The sequence below is a fragment of the Quercus suber genome, unplaced genomic scaffold (genome assembly GCF_002906115.3).
Source record: "Quercus suber isolate HL8 unplaced genomic scaffold, Cork oak 2.0 scaffold_33, whole genome shotgun sequence".
Taxonomy (NCBI): Eukaryota; Viridiplantae; Streptophyta; class Magnoliopsida; order Fagales; family Fagaceae; genus Quercus; species Quercus suber.
Window position 1 is genome coordinate 191604 of NW_027069498.1, and position 19440 is coordinate 211043.

The 19440-nt window shown below is 35.4% G+C and overlaps 1 pseudogene; it reads right to left on the reverse strand.

Moving 5' to 3' along the window:
- Nucleotides 1–247: 247 nt before the first annotated feature.
- LOC112027378 (disease resistance protein At4g27190-like) lies at nucleotides 248–19039 on the reverse strand (annotated as a pseudogene).
- Nucleotides 19040–19440: the final 401 nt, after the last annotated feature.

Below are 19440 nucleotides of genomic sequence, written 5' to 3' on the forward strand. Positions count from 1 at the left end.
AACCACGAAGAGGATAAAAGCTAAAAGTGTGGTGCTCAAAGGATGGTGCTTTTAACTAGCTGTCTAGAATGAAACGTACAATTTATTTGTAATTTTCCTTGATTCTGAAAATTTGATATATATTATGGAATGTAAATTGTACTAATTTTCTTATTATATAAGCATGTTAATTCAAACAAGAAATTAAAATATACATCGAGGTTCTAACATTATCCATTACCAACCAAAATCCATAATCGAATATATATATCACAAATTTTAACACTTTAACAACTCTAAAACTCATTACACCTAGCTCAAAAGTCACTCAAGAATTCCAAATTTTCAATACAACCATTGATATTTTCACACTCAATAATGAACAAACTCTCAAGCTTATTAGCATTCTCACACTAAGATAACGAACTGACTATCAACTCACTCATTAGGGATTTATTACATATCGGGGGTGGGGGGTGGTGATATATCCCTGTGATACACTGAATTTTCTCCACTTATTGGGTCATCTTTCAATTTACAAACACAATTAGAAGGTCCACTTTGAGCTAAAGCTTATATTTAGACCAAAGCCACCAAGTTCCTAGCACTAACGCAGAACTGGATGGAAATAAGGCAGCAGACCTTTTTTGGTTTCATCATCATCCCACAGCAATGTATCCCACCATTTTGATTCTCCTTTTATTTCTTTTATGGTACCTGTATCTTGGATAGTAAAAGGCAGCCTTCTTAGACAATTGCACCGGAACACTGTAACCTCCTCTAGACAAGGCCATACCTCTTCATGTCTGCCAAGAGTTCTTAAACTGAAAAGATCCTCCAATTGCAATGTCCGTAGTTTTGGAACCACAGGATCTGGAGCCATATTCTGTCCTGAATCATAATTAAAGAACTCCTTTAAGGCCCAACAGAAGCTTACCTTGATTACTTCTAGGTTTGGCAGGGTCTGAATGATGTCACCACAGGAGAGAAGATATTTCATCTCAGAAGAGTCCCTCACTTCAATTAATTTTAGTTTAAGAAATCTTAGCCCAAGCTGTCCAAATAGTTCTGAAATGCTTTTTATTCCATTCAAATAGCCAAGAGTAAGTTCCTCCAAATTTGGTAGTAGGTCACAGCAGGCAGCCAATCCTCTAACTGGACATGACTTCGTTATTGTGCATCTTTCAATCGTGAGTGATTTTAAACCAATAAAGCCAACAACAGTATTAATGACCAAGTCGTCAAGCATTAGATTTAGGTTTGAACAATTTTTTAAGACTAGAGAATTTGATATATCCCATAATTGCAGAATTGAATCTTGTGTGAAATCAATTTTACTTACAGCCACACTTTTGTCATGCGTAGTTAGGAAGGTATATGCTGTTGGGCCAATTAAAATTTGAAATCTTCTTAATCTATTTATCCAGGAAAGATCATCATAGCTGAGCAATGGGATACTCTTCAATTTGATGGATAAAACAAGTAATCCGTCAAGCTGTATGAGCTCTTCAAAAGTTGTCTCTCCTTCTTCCTCTCCCTTCACAAGGAACTGGTAGGAGCTGCTTGTCACATCTAGAACCTCTAAATAAGACAACCCTAATATTATTCCAGCATGAATGGTTTTTAGCTTTCTTGTGTTGGATAAGTCTAGTTGCCTTAAACTGCTCAAGTATACTATCTCTCCTGACAATTCTTTTATACTAGTGCCACAAAGATCAAGAATTTGAAGTTTTCTGAGAAATCCCAGTCGAGGTTGTACTTCAATATATTTGCAATGCCTTAAAGCATGAATGGTTTTTAGCTTTCTTGTGTTGGATAAGTCTAGTTGCCTTAAACTGCTCAAGTATACTATCTCTCCTGACAATTCTTTTATACTAGTGCCACAAAGATCAAGAATTTGAAGTTTTCTGAGAAATCCCAGTCGAGGTTGTACTTCAATATATTTGCAATGCCTTAAAAAAGAGCACAGAGGTTACCAAGTTGAAGTATAGAGTCAGGCAATGACCGAATGTTGGTTCGATTGAGATTCAAGACCTTGAGTGTTTCAAATCCTAGTAGGAATCTTCTGGGAACTTCTTCAAAGGGGCAGCTGCCTTCTAGTAGCAGTGTTGAGACCTCTGGACATTGTATCAAGCAATTAGGTAGACTTTTTATATGGCTATTCATGAAAGAAACTCTTTTGAGAGAATTTGAAAACTCCCCAACTGAAATCTCACTCAAGCAAAACCCTGAGCGAACAAGGGATTTACATCCATCCTCAGATGATGATGTGATCCATATAGCAACATCACGAACAACATCATGCATCTTCACGGTGCCCTTTTTGGAACCATCTTCCAAACAACTTAAAATAATCCTTTTATATGTTTAGGGTTAGAAGAAAAGAAGGCCCAAAAACATATTCACGGATCCCAAGAAAATTAGATTGGAAATCTGACTTTTTAAATCTCGACAGATAGCAGGTGTCGAGGTAGCTGTCGAGAGGTGTCGAGCTTTAAAAACTGTGCACTTCAACTTGCTTTCTCTTGGACAGACTTGATGACTTCAACACTTGACATTGAAACATTGTTTCTTGAAGTATTAAAAACACCTAGAACTACCCAATTACAAGCAGAGTGCGTTTTGTCAAAGGATTAGCCAATTTACAAAACTAAGTGACATATGTTCTTAAACAAGTTAAAACATATATATCCTAACACTCACTAGTTTATTCGATTAGAAATTATGATTGTATCAACCACACCATTTATGATACTACGTACCAGTGAAAATGTTATTTCAAAGAGAAAAGGACTCGAAGAAAAAAAAAAAAAAAAGGATTATGGGACCCAAATATGGCCGCCCAGACCACCTTTAGGGAATTTGCTTCAAAATTTCCAAGCAATTTTCATAGTTTTACTCCACTGCTAAAGCAATCAATAATTGAGCCAGTATAACTGAAAAGACACATTCAACGAAAGTCTCCAAAATGGTTTTCTTAGCTTTGTTTCTTAAAAAATAAACTACTATTTATAAATGTAATAAATATATTAATTATTTTTGTTTAGTGAACTTTGATTATTAATGCTTAGAATACTTTTATCTATTAGTTTTTGTTTTTGAGAGAAATTATCTATTAGTTAATAGTAAAAGTTAATGGATGCACTAAAGGCATTTGCCTAGGAAATGATTTTAGACAATTTTTATATGAAAAGAAAAAAGTAACAAACATTTTTGACAACTTTTTATATTTTTCATGAAAGTGTTATTAAATTTTTTCTAAAATGGTTTATTAATAAATGCCTAGAGGATGCCCGTTATAACTGAACCTTTAGTTTATTTCAAATTTGTTAAGATCTAAACGGATTTTTTTTTGAGGTTTAAGATGAACAAATTTCTACTTTTTTTTTCTCTCTCTAGATTTTGTTAAGATTTTGCATTTTTTTCTATTGTTTTTAAAATGCGTTAAACATATTAATTATTGATGTTAAGCAAAATTTAATTATTATTGCTTAGAATACTCTTATCTATTAGTTAATAGGAAAAGTTAACGGATGCATTAATGGCGTTAGTTTAGGAAACATTTTTAGAAACTTTTCATGTGAAAAGAAAAAAACAACTATCTTTTTGATAGTTTTTTATATTTATCATAAAAGTGGTATTAAAATTTTCCTAAAATAATCCATTAACAAATGTATTAAGGACACCCGTTATAACTGGACCCTCAGTTTATTTCAAATTTATTAAGATCTAAACAAATTTTTGCTAAGGTTTAAGATGAAATTTTGTTTACTTATTTTTGGGCTTACTTTTTTTTCTTTCTTTCCAGATTTTAGATCAAATTGGTTTGTTAACACTTAACAGACCTGCACTAATATGATGCACAGAGGGCTCAAAGGACAATGTTAAGCTTACAAATAATGATCTAAACTTTTATTGACCCAATTTTATCGATCACTAAAACTTTAAAGCGAATAATTAGATGCTGAGAAATTTAGAACATAACACTCCTGATCTTGATGTTTTTAGCAGTTTGCATATATGCTTCCCAATCATTAACAGTGTTATTTTTATCAATTTTCTATTGTTTAGAGATTTCTTCTATATTTTTGCCTAACTAGTAAATTGCCCGTGAGATACGCGGATAATTTTGTAATATTTTATGTAAGACAGTTTGGGATAATATTGTACATATATTATAAAGAAAAAATAAACTAAATTAGAGTAACGAAACATATACATTTTAAGATATTAAAAATTAGTTTAGTAGCTAACCTGCATATTTGTAGCCTTCTTAAGGTAAGATTATTATTATTATTTTTTAAAATCATGAAACAAAAAATAAATGCAAAAGAGTAACGGGATCATGAAAATCAACTAATTTGTGTTGTGTTCACATATTTCATACAATGAAATGAAAGTATGTCCAACTCTTTGACCATCTTTTACTCATTGATAGTGCGGCATTAAGACATGATGTGGGCAACTATGTATACATATGTCTTATAGATAATTTAAAATTAAACTATGGTAGAATGTGGTTTTACATTGTGTACCAAATATTCTCTCTACTTAAATATCCAAAACAAAAACTATCGAACCAAATTACTAAAATTTATATCATATTTAAGCCCCTAATTTAAAAAGAAAAAAGAAAAAAATTTACCTGTAGGGGTTTTGGCATCTTGATGGTGGTGAGAGGCCAATATAACGGAGGTGGTGACCCTTCAGATTCCTCTTTCTCTCTCTTTCAAATATTTTGTTAGTCTTAGGTCTTTTATATTGATAATATTTTTTATACTTGCAATATAAAGTAAAATAATGCAATTTATTTAATAATCCGCAACATTTTTGTGTATCTCTCTCTAGGGCCTTATCTGGTTAGTTATTATTATTAGTCCTTACTTATTTATTTTATTTTTTTTCTTTTTTTAAAATACTAAAACAATGGGTATGCTAAAAGACATGATGAATAGAGAAAGATGTGGTGTAAGTTTAGTTAATTAATGAGATAATAGTAAAATAAATTAATGTGAACTTCGGGTAACAGTAAAAAAAAAACTTAATGAAAGAGGTAAAAAAATGCTAAATGCAAAATTAGAGTGCCACTTGGCAGGGTCTGATGCACTCTCGCATGAGGTGTCTGGGTTTCACATGTGATTTTATTTTTATGTATAATTTAATATTATAAAAATTTAAAATTTAAAATTTAATTGATATATATCCATTTTTTTTTTTTTTTTTTAGATAGCAAAAATTTGTTGGTTAAATTATAATTTAATATTATAAAAATTTAAAATTTAAAATTTAATTGATATATATCCATTTTTTTTTTTTTTTTTTAGATAGCAAAAATTTGTTGGTTAAAAAAACATTTGTCCCCATTTTGACTCTCAAGAAAGCATATTTGGGTGTTCTCACCCTCTTTCCTTAATGCTATTCCTATTTGTCAGATTAGATACCTCCAGAAGTATGAAGTTTTTTTTTAAGGGTAGGTATGAAATTAGGTTTCAAAATTATATTATACAATGCTCAAACCACGATGCTTTTAAAATGAAAAACTTTTTGGAAAAAAAAGAAAAAAAAAAAGGCAGAAGTTTGGGTGTTCTCATCCTCCTGTCCTAATGCAGTTATTTATTTATTTTATTTTGCTTGTGTTGTCCTTAATGGCTATTGGTCAGATAGTTCCAATACAAAAGTATGAAATTATGATAGTTTCAATTGATAAATATTTAAAGGAAAAAAGTTAATGATGCAATGGCGAAACTAGGGGAGCCTAGGGTGGCCATGGTTCCCCTGAGTTTTGGAAAAATCCCTTGAGACTTGTAGTAAAAATAATTAAAAAATAAGGAAGAATTTAATCACCAGCCCTCCTAAGATTTTTGAACAAAAATACATATAACAATTTCAGTCCTAAAAACCCAGCCTTTTCTTTGGTAGTTTGGCCCAAAAAAAGAAAAACGAAAAAGGACATGTACCTGCATCCTAACATGTTTAATGTAATTAACCACTAGACACAAACTCTTCCAATCTAAGAAAACAATTATGGAGACTTTTCATTGACTGTGACTTTTTTCAAGAGAAGTAGATAGTGATGAAGTCAAATTCGTCAGTTTTTAGGTTCGTCCAGACGGAACATGACCAAATGAACCTTAATTCCAGCACAAAATTAGAAATAAGGTTTCTCTCGAAAAGGTCATAGGTGTGGTGCCAGCAAGTGAGCCTTCGATGATGAAGTCAGGTATTTGGAGAGGAAATAACAAGGATTGAATGTATTATGATAAGTGTCCATAACTTTGTTTGGGTTTTGAAGTGGTTTATATAGGTCTTTGCCTTCTTAACCGTTGGGGGCATTCAATGGCGGCTTAAATGCCTCCTTGTAACGCTTCTGGTGCTTTAATGAGTTGATTTGAAGACCCCTCCAACAGTCAGGCCTGTGTGTACGTCTATGTGTAACATCTCATGCATTAAATACTCTTTTATGGCTCTTTGGTCATCCAATGGCCCATTGAACGACGGAAATTTCTTGGTTCATCAGCTAGCATATATACTGTGTGTTTGTCTATTAGCAAAGCATTTTTTTTTTCTTTTTCTCATAATTTTATTTCAAATAATATAATTTTAAAATTTTTTAAAATAAATTAATTTTTAGTTTCTGTCTTACATTACACGAATAAAAGTTATAAAAAATAAACAATTTATTATAAAAATGCTATAACCATAAAAACTTACGCAACTTTTGCCACAACTTACCATGTGACGTATTATGAGTGATAACGCTGTGAACCCACCACTTTTTCTAGATCACTTATAACTCATTATGTGGTGAGTTATGGGAAAAATTGTGTAATTTTTTGTGCTCTTAATATTTCTCATTTATTATTACTTTAGCACGAATGGATGACTCACAAGTGTGGTTCAATTATTGCCCTATTACTCCATTATTTTGTTTTTGTCCATTTGCTCTTTGATTTGGGTCCTGCAACTCAGTTATTTTGTTTTTGTCCATTTGCACTTTGGAATGAGTTTCCACCGAAATAAAGATGGTAGGTCAAGAGGGCGATTTTGGCCATTAAGCCCACTTTTGTATAATTTTTAAACCAAAAAGTCCTTTTTTTTTTTTTTTAATACCAGAATCTCACTTTTAAAAAAATGATTTATAAGTAAATTAGGGTTTTTAAAAATTGATTTCTAAGTAACTTAGGGTGATTTGACCCTTTTTTTTTTAAAGGATAATACAGTTAACTCACCTAAGATTTGGGCTAATATAAAGTAAGTTTAAAATTTTTCAAAATTGACCAACTTGGTCCCTAAACCCAGCTTAATCCCTAAATTATTACTCATTTTTCTTCTCTTTCTCACACTGATCAGGGACCAAATTGATCTTTTAAATTTCACTTTTTCAATTCCACTAGTTATATTTAATTTCAATTCATATTTTGTCTTTTTGTAGAAGTACTTTAGTGTTCTTATATTCATATATTTTATTTCTTTAATGTTATGGACTCATGATTGTTAAAAGGAATAAGAGAAACTTAGGTAGGAAATTGACCTTAAGATATTCAATTGGTCATTTAGTTTTGCTCAATGCTAATTAAAATACATTGATTAAACTAATGCAACTTGCAAGAAGGTATAATCTGTTCAAGACATGTATGTAGTACTTTTTTTTTTCCTGAATTATGGCTCAATATGAGATAATTTAAACTCAACCCCTAGACAAAAATTTCTAATTCCGCCCCTATGGTAGTGTATCATATGATATACTTCTGGATTTAAGAAGTTCCTTCCAGAATTTTTTTAAAATTTTTTATCTTTCTATCTCTCCATTTAGATTGATAAATGCTAATGCAAATTTTGAGAAGGTATTATCTGTTTATAGTAATGCCTGAAGACAAAGTCCAAGAACAGTTGTTATCTCTTTGAATTGGAATTTTATAAGAAACATAACGACATACACTCTGGGCAATTTCCACAGTGCAAGATTGACTCTGGCGCTGTGATTCAAACTTGTGGTAAGATTCCTACACGGCACCGGCACCGGCACATGTGCATTGCTCAAGGCTTCATAGTACTGCCGATATATTTCATAAAATACCCACACTTGAGAAAAGAACAAATGGAGTAGTTATATGGAAATTTTTTTTTTCTTATCCCTGTTGGCCACGTTAAATTTAGAGAGTAGAGCTGTAGAGAAAGAGACTCAGTGGCAGCTGTTGGAATTCTTATTTTAAAATAGTCTTTGATAAACTTAAATTATATCAAATCTTATAGAGAAAGAACTTGAATACAAGGACATCATAAAAAATAAAAAAATAAACACAAAAATATAAAGTATCACAATGTCATTCAACTAACAAATGTATATTATGATTGGGCTTTAGGCTCAGCTAGTTTCCTTGTATAGCACACTTGTACTTGTACTACACTTTACTTATACTGCACATATATGCCTCCTATATAAAGGCATCGCATGTATATTCCTTGATTAAGAAATACAATACAATTATTTAGTATTTCTAACAAGATCTTATAGAGAAAGAACTTGAATACAAGGACATCATAAAAAATAAAAAAATAAACACAAAAATATAAAGTATCACAATGTCATTCAACTAACAAAAAGAAAAAGGAAAAAGCGACTTACAAAACATAAAGTGGAAATTGAGAATACTGAGGTGAGAATAATAATGTGAGAGAGTTTGAGATGATGACAAAGAGGAGAAAATAGAGAGAGAGAGAGAGCAATAGATAATACTTGCTAAGCCGAGTTGCCGAGGAGAGCAAAGTTGTTCTAATTGCAAAGCTGAAGAAAGCAGAGCTGACGATGCTACCAAGGAGAACTCACAACTAAAATATTTCTCTTTATATTTCTTTTTTTAGCAAAAATGAAATTAGATATTATTTTTATGTAATGTGTTGAATGAGTTATAGATTTGAATGATTAGGGATTTTTTTAATAGGTTTTTTGTTGAATAATTTATTCACTTATTGTTGTTTGGCTTAGTCTTGTTTTTGTTTGGGTTGTTTTTGCTACTTTCTAATTTTTATTGTTGTTATTTGACCTTATTTTTTTGTTTAGGGGGTTAAGGATTATGTTTATAGGAACACGTGTTTTGTAAGTTCTACTTTCTACAACATCCTTTAATGAGTTACGGGGAAAAGGGTTGGTGCTTCATTGGATTCAGCTGGCAAGTTTTCTTTTGTTGACAACAATGATGTGAAACAGTAAATATTCAAACATGTTCGAAGGTCTTATCTGTTTGTACTGATGCACCCAAGCATCAGTGCTGTATATTCAAGGAAAATGGTTTTTGTTTTCAAAAATAGGAGATGCAATGAAGAGTTGTCATTTACATGTTAACAGCATGGTAATGAGATAAGGATGATATTGCAGGGTACAAATGAATAGGATGATAAAGATGCCTAGATCTAGAATTATACTTTTAACATTGTATCACAATTATATCCCAATACACGCATGGGTTCACACTCTAATAATGAACAAACTCTCTAGCTTATTGATGCTCTGACACTAAGATAATTTAATGGTGCTATCACATAAGGTGATGAACAAACTCATGGCTCACTCACTGAGTTTTCTTTCCATTTTCAAACAAAATCACAAGGACCACTTAGCGCAAAATCTCTTATTTAGAGCAAAGCCACCAAATCCTAGCTGCAATTCCATTTCCAATTACCGCCATGAGTGGAAATTAGGCAGCATACTCAATTTGGTTTTCTCATCATCCCACTTCAAAGCAGACCACCATTGTAAGTCTCCTTTTATTTCATTTATGGTATCTGTATTTTGTTTATCAAGAGGCAGCCTTCTGAGACAATTGCATTGCAACAATTTAATCTGCTCTAGACACGGCCATGTCATTTCATGTCTGCTAAGAGTTCTTAATTTGATGTGACCCACCAATTCTAATGTCCTTAGTTTGGAACAACATGATCTGGAGCCATATTCTGCCCTAAATCATAATTAAATAGTTCTTCTAAGTTTTCACAGTGGCTTACCTTGATTACTTTTAGGTTTGGAAGGATTTGAATGAAGTCGCCATAGTAAAGAAGACATTTCATCTGAGAATAGTTGTCCACATCAACTGATTTTAGGTTGCGAAATCTTAGCCCAAGATGACCAGCTAGCTCTGAAATGCTTTTTAGGTCAAGCATATCGCAGAGACGAAGTTCCTCCAGGTTCGGTTGTAGGTCACAAGGGGCAGCACATCCTCCTCCTTGCCCTAAATTGATAGGACACCTGCAAAAAATAAGTGACTTCAAACCAGAAAAGCTGGTTGCACTGTTAATGAAGTCTTCAAGCATTTCACTCATTCTTGCACAAATACTTAATACTAGTGAACTTGAATTACCCCAGAACCACCTAATCCATTCTTGTGAGAGATTAACACTTTGGATATAGCCCCTCTTTTCATATGTACTTAGGATGCTGTTTGTTTGGTAAATGGAAAGTTCAAAATGTATCAATCTATTTATCCAGGAAAGATCTTTGTATTTGTTCCATGGGATCCAATTCACTGAGATGGATAACTTACGTAATCGATTAAAGGATCTGAGCTCTTCAAAAGTTGTTTGTCCGTCTTCTTCTCCCTTCAAACGGAAGTGAAAGCCACTTCTTTTCATATTTAGAACCTCTAGACAAGACAACCTGGATATAATTCCAGGTTGAATGCTTTTCAATAGGAAAGTCTTGGATAAGTCTAATTGCCTTAGCTCACTCAGGTTTTCCATCTCTCTTTGCAATTCAGTGATACGAGTACCACTAAGATCAAGCTCTTGAAGATTACTAAGCATTCCAAGTGAGGGTATTTCTTCAAGATTCCTGCAACTGCCTAAAAGAAGAGCACGAAGGTCTCTAAGTAGAAGCAAAGAATGAGGCAATGACCGGATGCGGGTTTCACTGAGATTCAATACCCTAAGTGCTTTAAATCCTTGAAGGAATCTCTCAGTAATTGTGTCAAGGAGATAATTTCTTTGTAGTAGCAGAGTTGAGGGCTCTGAACATTTTTTCTGCAATCAGGTAGCCATGTAATTTCATTATTCATGAAAGAAACTCTTTTAAGAGAATTTGAATTTGAAAAATCTCCAAATGAAATCTCACTCAACTGAATCCCTGAACGAACTAGGGATTTACATCCATCTTCAGAGGATGATGCAATCGATCTAGCTACATCACGAACAGTGTCATGCATCTTCATAGTTCTCTTATGGTTGCCATCTTCCCACAAACAAGAATCCTTTAATTTTTCAATCAAAGCAATGCCTTCAATTGAATCCTCATAATTCGGTCCATCTATCAAACCTTCCACCAGCCAATATTGTACTAATTCACTTATTTGAATTGAGAAGTCCTCTGGAAATAGAGAGCAATATGAGAAACATGACTTTATATTGTTATCTTGTAATGAGTCGTAACTTAACTTCAATGGCTTATAGGCATCAGTCTCAATGCCTTCTATAGAAGGCACTGATCTTCACAACTCATTTAATGCATGCTTCCATAGCTTGACCTTTGTCTTTTTTCTCATGGCAGCTCCCACAGTGATGATGGCCAATGGCAATCTGCAACATTCTCTAACAATTGCTTCTGCAAATGGTATAATTTCTTCCAAATGAGTTACATCCCCTACATTTTGACTAAACAACTGCTAGGCTTCTTCATCTTTTAAAACATCCATTTTAATTTCAAAATCAGTCATCATATTCCTACAAACTTCCATACGTCGAGATGTCAATAAGATCTTACAACCTTTATGATCTTTCGGTCGTGGAACACCCAAAGTGTACAAATAAATTTTCTCTCAAACATCATCTAGAATGAGTAGAAATTTTGCCTGCTTCTCAAGCCTTTCATAAAGTTAGCTAGCTGTTCTCTGCACACTTTCTTCCATTTTCACCTCCATATTCAATCTCTTCTCTCAGTTATTTGTGTCTGCACATTTCTATTGTCCAAATTCTTGGAAACAGTAGCCCAAAGGACGATGCCAAAAGGCTTCATGGAAGTAGTCTTGAGCTCATTCTTCAAGATCTTTACTAGAGAAGTCTTACCTATTCCTCCTATTCCCCAAATACCATTCCTCCAAAATCTATGACAATAGTTTCATAGTTTTGTCTAAAGCTTTTGATGCTGTTGTTTGACCTTGAATTGATGGTCCAGGAATATGCTCCACAACTCTGGGAACTCTTATAGGATAAATCATACCAGAATTAAAACATCCAACTTCTAGAAGCCTTTTGATCTCTTGGTGTATTTTTTTCCACTTCCTGCTCTTTCTATACCGCTTATTGCAATCTAAGAAACATTGAGAAGAATTTTTGTTGTTAACCGTCTTTTCCAGAATTTGATTGACCCTAGGCTGAAGCTTTTCGACATCATCAAGCCACTTTATGACTTGACCTCTTATTTTGTTTCCTTCTTTCTCAATCACTTCCTTATCATCTTTAACTTCCTTGCTACGATCCAAAAGAGTGTCCATCTCCTTGACCAAACTTCAAGGTTTGATTGGAGATTGAAAGAAGAATTGATCTTAGAACAGATATAACCATAGAGAACCTTGGCAGTTGCTATAGGCACAAAAACTAAAAAACTTAAGTGGATAATTATAATGTTGTCTCCACATAAATTTAGATACATAGCTCAAATTGGATTCTAATTTCAAATTTTAATTGAATTTTCTCTGAACTTTACCTATTAATACTTATATATATATATATATATATATAAGGAATGGAACTAATTGATGAATTTCCTTTCTGGGCTTTTGCTTTGCCATTCCACAATTGCAGAGGCACTTTTATTTGTAGATTGCAGTTCTTCAAAGGCAAAGGCCCCATGGGAAAAGCCTGAGGTATTTGTGTTTTGCTAGAATGAAATATTGGGCTTGTTCAATCATTTTTTTTGGAAAAGAAAATGCATAATGCCATTACCACAAGAAAAGGAATACAACATGGGGTCGAAGCCTACAACAATCAACCATGATCAGTCTGAATCAGATGAGCTAAGAAAGACAGAAATACATCTTTCCAAACATGACAAGCATTATTACATTTGGCAAATTGGGCGAGCTCATGAGCAGCCTTGTTGTAGTCCCTTTTCATGTGTCTAAATGAACAACTTAAGAAAGAAGATTTTGCCAGAATAATCTCATGAATCAAATGGCCTGTTATGCTCCCTTGAAGACCTTGAGTAATTTCTTGAATAACTGATGAAGCATTAGACTCAAAAATGGCGTTGGGAATGGCCAAATCCTATGCTAAAAGGACACCTTATTCCATTGGAAAAATCTCGGTCCACTCAGCTGGATAGTGTGAAAGCAGAGCTTTGCAAAGCGCAGCAACTACATTACCATCTTCATCGCGAATGACCACTCCTACACTCGACACCCCACTACCATCCAAGGAAGTCGCGCCATCAACATTGATTTTACAGAACCCAGGCGGAGGAGCTTCCTGGCCTCTGTTGGCAGGTTGCTTCACAGGAAGGAGCTCCAAGTTGGCCTCGTGAAAGCCCTCCACAATATTTCTCGCCAATTCCCAGATTCGCAGAAGAGAGAGGCTGATGTCATTATGAGCAATCTAGTTTCTATTATGCTAGATCGACCAGGAAATTGCAAAAAATTACTCAAGTGCATGACACAGGGGGGTTAGCATATTTTGTGGACAACGTCTAAAAAATCTGAAGCATTCAACAGCAGCCTCAAGGGGCAATCTTGCCACAGCGACCACACAGAGAGAGCACAATCACATGAAATTAAAGCATGGAGGAGACTTTCAGGCTCTTCCCCATAAATAGGGCAGTTAACACCAGATTGGATACCCTTCTCAAAGATTTTTGAGTACACAGGCAAGCCATTCATGTAGGCTCTCTAAGAGAAAATTTTAACTTTGGCAGGAGGCTTCAGTTTCCACAAAGCCTTCCAAAGATGGGCATTTGAGTTTCTTGAAGAGCTTTCTCCCTCATCCGAATTAGTTTGAAGACTAGCAGTGATAAAATAGGTGCTTTTGACGGAGAACACACCCCTTTTATTCCCAATCCAAATAAGATTATCATCCAGCAAATTCTGACTTAGGGGAATTTTCAAGATACTTTCCGCTTCAAAAGGCAAGAAGAGCTCCCTTACAACATTGGCTTTCCACCACCTCGTTTCCCGATCAATAAGAGAGGAGACCATGGGAAAGTCGCCAAAATCTCTAGGAGGGGAGACAACTTTGTACGTGGAGGGGGTAGGGAACCATTTATCCTCCCAAATGTGAATTAAACGCCCATTTCTTACCCTCCAACGGGTTCCACTCTTAATGACCTCGAGGCTTTGGAAAATGCTTTGCCAAGTGTAAGAGGGGCTACTGCCAAGGCTTGCACTTAGAATGTCACCGTAAGGAAAATACTTTGCCTTTAGGATGCGGGTTGTTAGTGAGTGTGGGTTTGCAAGAACCCGCCAAGCCTGTTTTGCAAGCATTGCAAGATTAAAAGCTTGCAAGTTCCTGAAACCCATACCACCAAGGGATTTAGGCTTGCACATTCTTTTCCATCCAACCCAAGAAATCTTAGTCTCATGCTGTTTCTGGCCCCACCAAAAGCTTCTCATCTCTTTTTCAAAGTCCTCGCAAAGGCTCTTTGGAAGAAGGAAATAGCTCATTGTGTAAGAGAGCAAGGCTTGAGCCACCACTTTAATCAGAACTTCCTTACCCCCCAAGGAGAGTAGCTTACCCTTCCAACCCGCCAACTTCTTACAAACCTTCTCTTTTATCTCTACAAAAACCAATTTTTTTGACCGTCCTATAATGGAGGAGAGGCCAAGGTACTTTGTGTGGCGAGAGTCATTCATAGGCCCAAGGATGCTTAAGATTTAATCTTTAAGCTCTTGAGAAGTGTTTGGGCTAAAGAAGATTGAAGACTTGTCTGTATTGATCTTTTGCTCTGAAGCAAATTCATAAGTTCTAAGAATTTCTTTCAACTTGTTACATTCAGTACCATTGGCCTTACAGAAGAGAAGACTATCATTAGCAAAGAACAGGTGGCTGATTCTTGGAGAACCTCAACATATGGATATACCATTTAATTGCTAACACTCAACTGCTTCATTAATGAGAGCTGAGAAGCCTTCAGCACACAACAAGAACAAATAAGGAGACAAAGGGTCCCCTTGCCTAAGCCCACTAGTAGGCACAATGCTTCCATGGACCGAGCCATTTATAATAACTGAGCAAGTTACCAAGGTTATACACTTCATCACTAGACCGATCCAGGACTCATTAAAGCCCATCTTCCTCATTATCATTTCAATAAAGGACCATTCAACCCTATCGAAAGCTTTGCTCATATCTAGCTTAACTGCCATAAAGCTATCATTCCCACCCCTTTTGTGCTTTAGATAGTGCATAATCTCATAAGCAACCAAAATATTATACGTGATGAACCTGTTTGCCACAAAAGCACTTTGATTTTCTGAAATGATAAATGGCAAAATAGCTTTGAGATGGTTAGCCAAAGTTTTTGAAATAAGTTTATACACCTCATTGCAAAGGCTGATTGGCCTAAAATCAGTCATTTTCTGAGGATTTTTATTCTTTGGCACAAAGGCTATATTAGTTCTATTAATTTCAGAAATAGACATGCCATGATTAAGAACATTTAGAACCAATTTAGATACATTAGTGCCTACTATGTTCCAATATTTTTGAAAGAAAAGTGCGGACATACCATCGGGGCTAGGAGATTTAGTAGGGTGCATTTGTTTAAGGGCTACAACTTCTTCTTTGGTGAAGCCTTTGGTTAGCTCCATGTTCATTTCATCTGTCACTTTGATCGGGATGGGATCAGTCACTTGCTCAAACTGATTTAAAGAGGAAGTGGTATAAATCTCCTCAAAATAGGATATAACAGCCCGAGCAATACTATCTTGGTCCCCACACCAATTCTCAAATTTATCCCAGATACCCAATATAGTATTTTGTTTCCTTCTTTCAGAGGCACGAGCATGGAAAAATTTCATGTTTCCATCTCCCTCTTTGAGCCAATGAGCCTTTGACCGCTAACACTAGTAAGTTTCCTCACTGTTAAGAAGTTCATTAATTTCTTTCCTAGCTTGGTTTATTTCATCACCCAGCAAACCATCCTTATTAGCTTGAACCAGTGTTCTTAGCCATTTCCATCCTTATTAGCTTGAACCAGTGTTCTTAGCCATTTCCTCTTTTCTTGGATTTTCTTTGGAATTTGACCAAAAGTAGCAGAACTCCAAGCCTTAAGATCAGCAGCATAAGCATTAAGGGCAGCAACCATACCTTCCGACGTATTTGCATTACCTGCACTACTCCAAGCTGCCTCAATGACATTCTTACAAGCTTCACATTTAGCCCACATAGCCTCAAAGTGAAAACGCCTTGCACGGGGCTGTTTAGGAGCCTTTGGGTCTGCAATGTACAAAGCACAATGGTCCAAAGTTGAATCCACTAGATGGTTAACTCTTACCTCACTAAACTTATCCACCCAATCACTAGTTGCAAAGGCCCTATCAAGTCTCAAATATACTCTACTACCACCAGACTGCATATTGCACCAATTATAATCTGTCCCTAAATAGCCCAAGTCTTTGAAGCCACACAGATTAACCATATCCCTAAATTTATCCATCTGACTTTGGCATCTTGTAGCTCCGCCTAACTTCTCTTCTGAAGACAAAATCTCATTGAAGTCTCCAAAACAAAACCATGGAAGTTGGAATTGATTCTTTAAATAAGCAAGCAAATCCCAAGATTGCTGCCTTATATGCGTTTGGGGGTGGCCATAAAAACCAGTGAGCCTCCATTTGAAATTTGTGCTCTCATCAGTAACAATAGCATCAATGTGGTGGCTGCCAAAGATTTTTATCTCCAAATTTGTCTCTCTCAACCAGAAAAGAGCTAAGCCATCGTTGCGCCCTTGACACGGAATAAAGAGCCCGTTAGGGAAACCAATTCTTTCTTTTATTCTCTCCATACGTCGCTGCCTTACCTTAGTCTCCAAGAGGAAGAGTATTTTGGGATCCCAACATCACACCAGATCGTGCAATTCTCGAATTGACCAGGGGTTCCCAAGCTCCCGGCAGTTCCATCATATGGAATTCATGGCCCTCGGTGGTGCTACATTGCAGCCACCGTTGATAACTCAGTTTCTTCATAAAAGCTTCCATCAAACCCATCAAGACCCTCACACTTCTTTTTTCTAGCTAAACCTTCTTCACCCTCACACTCCATACTTGTTCAATCATGCAAGCATTTTGTTTGATGTTGACATCTCCCTTGTTCTTGTAAATTGCTTGTAAGACATCATTTCAATTAATGACGGTGGAAGGAACCAAAATGAATGAAGAAAATGTTTCCAGAGGAGAAACTGAAATCGAAAGTATTCCAACTCACATGATTGAAGCAAGGTCAAAAGAATTTCAGTTTTTTGACTATATTCTAACTCCCAAAATCCAACACACAAGGTTCACAAAGCTTTTTGAATATTTATTTTACAAAATCTAGGGTGCGCCTGTTTCTTATATGTAACATTCTTTTTGCGCATTATGTTTTAGATGTATGGGCACCTGATTCTTCACATTATAATATTGAAATGACATTATCTTAGATAAAGCTGACATTTGTTAATTATCTATTTTGCTTAATGTGCCAATGAGCTCTAGCTTATGTAGCACCTCCTCCTCATAAGAGTAGGACAGAGAGTGAGGCTGTGGCCTGTGGGTTCAAGATCCAATCGAATAAAATCATTTTATTTGCTTAAATGTTCATTACTAATTTCTTTTTCTTTTGATCACTTTGTAAGTTGTCTTCTTGTGAACAACAGTAAGGGTTGTACTGACATTTTTGGGTATCATTTCTGTTGTTATAGAGAAACCCTGCTTTGCAATACCAATGGTTGACTTCAGCATCAGAGGTCTGGGCAGTGTGGAAACGACATTCTTTCATGCAGGAGTAGGGCTGGTTCGCTTGACACTGTCTAACTTGCTATGGCTTTTGCTGCTGTTGTTTGAACAATAGCAGTGAAGAAACTGAACCCAATGTTCCTCAGATGCTTGTAGAAACCAAGGGATTTGTAATCCAATTCAAAAATCGTTCTTTCTTTACTCAGAAATTACACTTAATAATTCTAAATTCCTAAAATACAAAATGGGACTGTCACTCTCAAATAATGAATAAACCCTTGAACTTCTTGTTTCCCTGTCACACTCACGGGTCATCTTTCATTTTTCACGCAATCACAAGGGCCATTTTGGGCCACATTCCCTGTATTTATTCAAAACTGACACTACCAAATCCCTAGCAATCATACACAGTTGGATAGAAATAAGGCAGCAGACTTGATTTGGTTTAGTCCTCATCCCACTCCTATGCATCCCACCATTCTGATTCTCCTAGTATTTCTTTTATGGTACCTGTAATTTGGTTAGTAAGAGGCAATCTTTTTAGACAATTGCACAGGAACACTTCAACCTGCTCTAGACGTGGCCTCTGCAAAGAGTTCTTAAACTGGGAAGATCCTTCAACTCTAATATCCTTAGGTTTGGAACAACAGGATCTGGGGCCATATTTTTCACTGAATCATAATTAAAGAGCTCTTTTAAGTTGTAACTGGTGCTTACCTTAATTACTTCTACGTTTGGCAGGTTCTGAATGAAGTCACCACAAGACACAAGAATGAGTAGAAATTTGTTCCTGACATATTCTTACAACCTTTATGAACTTCAGGCCCTGGAACACCCAAAGAGCCTAAGTCAATTTTCTCCCAAACATCATCTAGAAATTTTTTCTCGTTCTCAAACCTTTGATAAAGCCGACTAGCCGTTCCCTGCTCGCTTTCTTCCATTTTTACCTCCAACTTCAATCTCTCCACTATCCGTGTCTGGACATTTTTAATGACGAAATTCTTGGAAATGGTGGCCCAAATGACGATGCCAAAAGGCTGCGTAGAATCCTTCTCGAGCTCATTGTTCAAGTTCTTCACCAGAGTAGTCTTGCCAACTCCTCCGAGTCCCCAAATACCAATCACTTGGACTCCATCAGCATACAATGCCCTCATAACCTCGTCTAATGTTTTTGATGCAGTGTCTTGACCTTATGAAGTTTTGGGTGAAAAACTATTCTCATTCAATTGAATTCGTAACTGTACAATCACATATATATATACTAACTTAACTGACTTGCATACACGTGTGAACATATTGTAACAACTATAACAGAATTTCTCATGTGTTTGACTTAAGCTAACAAACTAACTAATTAAGAAGTAAGGAAATACTACATGCCGTTTATGTACATTAATCAAGTAAGCTAAGTAAACCACACTGCCGTTTAGGGAAACAATTACAAGTCTTTATGTTCTTCAACTCTGAGAAACGGGCTGGACTTCTACTGATCTATGCTGCACTAATTATGGCACCTGATGCATTGGCACCTGATGCATTGGCTGCTGCATTGGGT